The following is a 6,932-nucleotide window of genomic DNA, read 5'->3' on the forward strand; positions in this document are numbered from 1 at the left end:
ATGCGGCGGGCTGGGCTGGCCCAGGCGGGGACAAGCCCGCTTCCTCCTCCGCCCCGGCAGCTGATCGAGGATGAGGCAGCCTCAGCGCCTCCTTTTTCTCCCAAGAGAAGGACGAGGGAGCTGGTCCTGCGCCCCTTTTTATCTTCGGCCCCCGGGGGGGGGGCGTGGTGGACAGGGAAAAGAGCGCTCTGAAGCATGTGCAGAGCGCGCTTCTCTACCTTTCGCTTTGATAGGGCTGCATCAAGGCAGCTTGTGTTTTCCTTCTCCCTCCCCGCCCCTTGGTAGTGTTTAACTTACTAAAATGTATCCAGAGCATTTGCTTTTCGAAATTACTAATAACCTATGTATAGGCAGAGAGACAATAGACCTCACTGTGTAAAAACTGAGTTACACTTCATGAAGCACAAAATACACCTGGTGCCCTGAAGCCTTATCATTTTGGTTTTACCCAAATAGCTTTTTCTGGTGTGTTTCTAAAAAGTATTTTATTTTGCATGTCATCTTGAGGACTAGTCTTGTCAATGACCAGAAAAAATTAAAACACATACATCCACACAAGTAAATTTTCCTTTCCAAATAAGAGAGCCAGTTCTGGAGTGGGTGAAGAGATGAAATGGGACTATGAAAGTATCTATAACAGAGTTAGTTAGGCACTTCTCTGTTGTAGTTTCTGGTGCAGGAGTTCCCAAACATTTGCAGCAGAGGAGATAATAAGTCACTTCCCAGTTTCCCAGATAAACCTGCAAGGAGATAAATCATCTGCTTTGTCCATTGAACAGGTAGAGGAAACGTCCCTCGCTTCCAGTTCAGGTGTGGCTGGAGGCAAAGTTCCTAGATAGCCTTGGAAGTTTGGTTGAGGCTGCACAGTAGTAGTTGGTACCTCAGCTTGGTAGTCACATGCTGAGCTGACTTGATATAACTTAAAGAGAAGCCACATTTCCCACATTTCTCTAGTGGTACCTAGATAAATAGGCACCACTTTTTCCATGTGCCTCAGCATATAATCATAGCAATAGCAGTAGCACTTAAGACTTATATACCCCTTCACAGTGCTTTACAGCCCTCTCTAAGTGGTTTACAGAGTCAGCCTTTTGCCCCCAACAACTTGGGTCCTCATTTTACCCTCCTTGGAAGGATGGAAGGCAGAGTCAACCTTGAGCCTGGTGAGATTCGATCTGCCAAACTGCTGGCAGCCGGTGATCAGCAGGAGCCTGCAGTACTGCACTCTAACCACTGCACCACTGTGCTCATGCTGGCCACATGACCACGGAAAGGGTCCTTGGACAATCCTGGCTCCCTCAGCTGACAAATGTAGAGGAGTACTGCCTCCCCACCCCAAATTGGTAACAAGTGGACAGGGGAAATCTTTACTTTTACTCTTATAACCATCTCCAATTTGGTGTCCAGCACTGGCGAGGATGAGGCCTCGTGTCATTCATGGGCGACATTCCTGTTGCTTTGTTGTGTGTGTGGAATGATGTCATTTCACCATTGATGCCATTTCCCTTGGGGAGGCTTTGCCCGCTTGGAAGGGGATTTTAGTAAATGATGTGTTGGCTAAGAATTCCGGGAATTGAAATCAATACATCAGGAAGATATTGGTTCCAGCCCCGATTGTGGGAGGTGGGCTTAAAGAGGTTCCAGCTCACGATCTCTTTGCATGGTGGGAGACTTCATGTTTTTCTGTTTAGCTTATATTCATGATTTGCAAGTATATGTGCAGGTAGCCTTGAGTTATGAACAGAAATAGAGCTTGCTCATAACGTTGCGATGCTTGTGAAGTGGATCATCATACAAAAGGCTCAATTTTACAACTTTTTGTTGCAGCAGTCATTAAGCGAATGCATTGTTCACTGGTTCCACTACAAAACCGCGGACGACAAAATCGCGGTTGACGAAAGCGCGTATGTGACGTCATCACAGCGCGACGAAAAAGATCGAAAAATGTAAAAATAAAGCGAAAACCTTCCCCTAACCCCCCCAAACCTAACCCTAAACCTAACCCTTAACCTAACCCTAAACCTAACCCTAAACCTAACCCTTAACCTAACGAAAAACCTAACGCTAACCCTTAACCTAACGCTAAACGTAACGCTAACGCTCTAACCCTAACCCTAACCCTTAACCTAACCCTAACCCTAACCCTAACCCTAACCCTTAACCTAACGCTTACCTTTATGTGAATCGGCTTGCTGTAATTTAATTTTTATTTCAATTTTTCGATCTTTTTCGTCGCATTGTGATGTCACATACGCGATTTCGTCGACCGCGCTTTTGTGGAACGCGGTTTTGACGGGTCACGTTGTTCACTGTGGAATATTTTTACCAAACACAGAAAAACACCGTAATTGCAGAGTCCCCAAAATGCAGTCAAATAACCATGAGGTGGGGGTGGTTGCGGCCATCAGAACTTTGGAACCAATCGTAACTACATTTTCGGGGTGGTGGTCCTGCTCCCTGCTAGAAGTGACCTGTGATGGGCATCCATGTTCTTCCTGGTAGCCTTTCAAACATGGCTTCTCTTGGAAACTGATCTTGGTCTTCTTTAACATTTTTTTGGCACTCAAACAAGCAGGACGTTCTCCCCACACCCTGCCCCGTGCCTAAAAGGACAGAATTGGATTTTCTTTCCTGAAAGCAATGATTAAAATGCACTTCAAAACACTCATCCTGGCAATTCTTCTGAGAAACTACATTGTAATGTAGGAGGAGGGTGCAGGTTGGTTTATTTATCCAAACGTTTGAAGGAATCTGCCCCCCCCTTTTTTTTCCAGATGGACAAATCTTATTAAAAGCGCAACTTTTGCTTCTGGGTTACTTTCAACATGGGCTCGTTTTGAAGAAAGGAAGGGCTGCAGGGCACGCAATATTAGTTTCTTTGCCTTCTGACTCCCTCCTACACAAGCCGAGTCCTGCACAAGCAGTTTTAACTCTCTGCAGGCTTGCCGCCTTCCACCAAAGGGCCACTTTCTACATTTAGATGAATCGGCCTATTGATTGAGCTTCTCTCCTCTCTAAAACTGAAGCTGGAGGGACCACATGGCCAAATTCTCTTTTCCTTCATTGCTGAACTAATGGCCTTTCCTGCAGATTTAAAACAAGCATGTTTGCCCACAAGCTATTTTTACTCCCTGCGTAGGGAGCTTTTTCTTTTTCCACACAGGGCTGCATTCCACATCTCTCCCCCCTCCCCACCCCCCACCCCAAAGGTCGTCTAATCCAGCAAAAGCTTTTTAGTTGATTTTGTGGAACATTTATAAAAACAGAATGGGGGTCTGTGTCTCATTTCAGTTTAGTTTTTCATTTTTCTCTTCTTGAATGGAAATGAAAGATCTCCCATAAGTCAAGCTCAAAATCCTATTGTGGGCATGTCAATGATTTTTTAAATTTAAAACAAAAACTGAGATTTTTTTGTTGCTTTTCTGGTCCCCACCCTGAAATTTCCAGTCTACTTTAGTTTCCCGGTAGTCCATGTTAATGTTTTGCAAATTTAGAAACTTTAAAGATGTGTGGACTCCCAGAATTCCCCAGTTGGCACAGCAAACACTGGTAGTCTCTCACATCAAATAACAAATATTGAAACCTATTGAAAAGTTTCCTCGTTGGCATGCAAGTCCAAAGTTTATTTGGAGCTGTGCAGGGATATTCAATTCTGATCCTCCTCCAGGTGGCCTGTGCAGTTCCATTTCACAAAAGACTCTTCCACCTTCTTTATTCTCACAAACATGAATACGGCCATTTATTATTATTTTTAACTGCAGAAGAGGATTAGCAGTTTGCTGGCGAGATAATAGCATTATACCCTGGAAATGCAACAAGAGCTATGCGTGAGTAAACAGTAAGTAAATATTTGCAGTTCTGGAAGAAAGAACTGTCATGGTAAAGTGTGGGAGGGGGAGGCAAAGCTTGTTAAGATTTATATAAGGCAGAGTAGGCCTAAATTAGCCCTGTCTGTTTAATGATTCGCAAGACTGCTGCTCCTTATCCCTTTTAATTGAATTGTGTTAACTGGGGAAACAATTACGTTTCACAATGGCAGACTCCACATCTGGATGATTTTGTCATTTGTTCATTCAGATTCTCTTTATATACTCTAATGGCTGTACAATGAAGCACTACGAACACACAGAAGCAAAGCTATGCAATATTTTTTTAAAAAAATATCCAAAAGCATTTTTTCACAGATTGAACATTTTTCCTGCTGCCACTGTTAAAGACAGAATTTTATTTACCGATATTACCTTATGGAGACTGGATCCCTTCCTTCTATTGACCTTGAAACATGCAAAATACTGGACTAATTAATCAACCACCGCTTCAATAGCACTGATAATTCTGTTTCCTGGTCAGCTTAAATAGAAATAAAAAGATCAGAGAGTTTGTTGAAAGATAATACAGATCACGTCACATCACCTGATGAGAAGAGTAATCAGGATGATGAGGGGACTGGAGGCTAAAACATAGGATGAACGGTTGCAGGAACTGGCCATGGCTAGTCTAGTGAAGAGAAAGACCAGGGGAGACAGGATAGCAGTCTTCCAATATTTGAGAGGGGCTGCCACAGAGAGGAGGGGGCCAAGCTATTCTCCAAAGCACTTTTGAAGGCCAGACAAGGAATAATGGATGGAAGCTGAACAAGGAGAGATTCAACCTGGAAATAAGGAGGAATTTTCTGACAGTGAGAACAATCAACCAATGGAACAGAAGTTGCTTTCAGAGGTTGTGGGAGCTTCATCCCTGGAGGCTTTCAAGAAGAGATTGGAGATTGTCTGAAATGGTATAGAGTCTGCTTGGTCAGGGGGTTGGACTAGATGACCTCCAAAGTACCTTCCAACTCTGTTAATCTATAATATGTGGCACCTGGCTGCAAATATTACGTAAGGCAAGCCATGGACTATGTTAAGTCCTCACAAAGCATGGGAAGGGCAGACAGAGAATATCCAAAATTGTGTCCAATCAGTCTCAAAGCCAGTTCTGTTTTCAAAATGGCCCATCAGGTGCCTATGAGATTCTAACGAGGCAAATCAATAATTTGGTGCTGTGGGTGGAAAAAAGTATTAAAACATGCCCTTATCTATATAATACTCTCATGTGTGTAACCTCAGGTGGGTGAAATGGGGTACCATAGGGAAAAACTATTCAACCAAGGTACTTCAAATGGGTGAAATTATAGAAATGTGTCCAAAATCCAGGATCCATGACTTTCATGGAATTGAAGTAGAGCTGGAGGCAGCCTCAGAGAGAGTTTGGGGAGGAACATGGGCCAGTCTGGAAAAGGCTCTGATGAGGACTCTGTGTAGGAGGCAGAGATGGGGCCAAGGTCGTATGCCAGTTATCACCTGCCTTTGGAGTCGAAGGGCAAAAGAACAGCTGAAGCCTATTCCTGATGTGTGCATGCACAGAGCTATCAGGAGAAGGGAACAGAGTTAAGGAACAAGGGCCAACTCGGGAGTAAAGGCACATGTGGACAGTGAATGGCCCTTCCCAGAGGGAATGAAGAGGAGCAGAAGGGGAGTGGAGTTTGCAGGAGACAATTTGTTCTTTTAATTAGTGAAGATTTGTTCTTGACTCTCAGAGACTCCTTGCCAAGTATTTTCTTTTATAGGGCTGTGTTTGGAAGCGCTGGCAGCTTTCCAAGCCTGATAAGGTCTGTGGTTGTAAATTCACCCTTGAAAGACTGTTTGCTGGATGTGAATGAGAGAAATTCACATTAGCTTAATAAAAAGGGGTTTTGTTGGGACAAGGAGTCTGCTTCGGGATTTTGTGAAGCCTAGGTCAGAACACATAATTTCTTTTTATGGATGAATACAAGATGTCATAAAGCATTTTCTGTGATCAGCTCCAGATGTTTGATTGTGCTATGCAGTTCGTCATGAAGGATTGTTTTCAAGTCAGACACATCTTTGAATATCCACCTGAATTTTTAAGAAAATTTCCAGTACATTAGAACAGGAGTCCCCAATCCCAGTCCATGGACCAGTACCTGCCCACAGCCTGCCAGGAACCGTTTCACACAAGCAAGTGAAGCTCCATCCAGCACCCCCACCCCCACCTGGTCTGTGAAAAAACAAAACCAGCCCACGGTTCTCCACAAAACCAGCCCACGGTGCCCCAAAGGTGGGGGCCGCTGCATTAGAAGTTCTCCCATTATGAAGGTATTGAGGAATCTGGTAAGGAATTATCTCCAAAATGATGATCCAACTCACTTGTTCTCTAGTACCAATTAACAAGTATAAAATAAAAACTGCAGATAAAATTAAACCAAATTTCATACTTGGGTTTGGCTGCGATGATTTTTTCTGCTTACTTTCCTTTTTTGCTGCCCTCAATAGTGTTGAAAGTTCTCTGCCTAAGAGGTGCCACAACCATTTTACAGAGACAACAAGGCAATTCAACGGTCACATACGTATTCTGTTGTCCTCAGAAAGGTTCTGCTGATCACCATCAGTAGGGATAAGCAATCTTCTCTCTCTCTCATACACTTGATGTTATTTTGATCTTAACTACATACTGTATTTTTATGTTATTGTACGTCTTCCCCTCCCATAAGTTGTTAGCCGCCCTGAGTCCCCTCAGGGAAAAGGGCGGCCTATAAATAAACGCAACTCCAACTCCAACTCCAACTCCACTGCCAAGGTGTCTATTTTCCTGATGGATGAATAAAAGAGCACACCCAGCATTTTCAGTGTTCTTTAACTGGACTCCCCACCAGCATTTTGAGAATATAATTGAGAATGTAGGAAGTAATGAAAGGCTGAGACCCCAATCTCCACATTCTACAACAGTGTGCTAGCAAACCTCACAACACAAAGATCATGTGAAGTGTTAATATCACTTTATAATGCCTTGGTAAGGCCACACTTGGAATACTGCATTCAGTTTTGGTCGCCACAATGTAGAAAAGATGTGGAGACTCTAGAAAGAGTGCAGAG

The sequence above is a fragment of the Thamnophis sirtalis genome, unplaced genomic scaffold, assembly GCF_051295495.1.
Source record: "Thamnophis sirtalis isolate CommonGarterSnake01/CBP01778 unplaced genomic scaffold, rThaSir2_p1.2 scaffold_13, whole genome shotgun sequence".
Classification (NCBI taxonomy): Eukaryota; Metazoa; Chordata; class Lepidosauria; order Squamata; family Natricidae; genus Thamnophis; species Thamnophis sirtalis.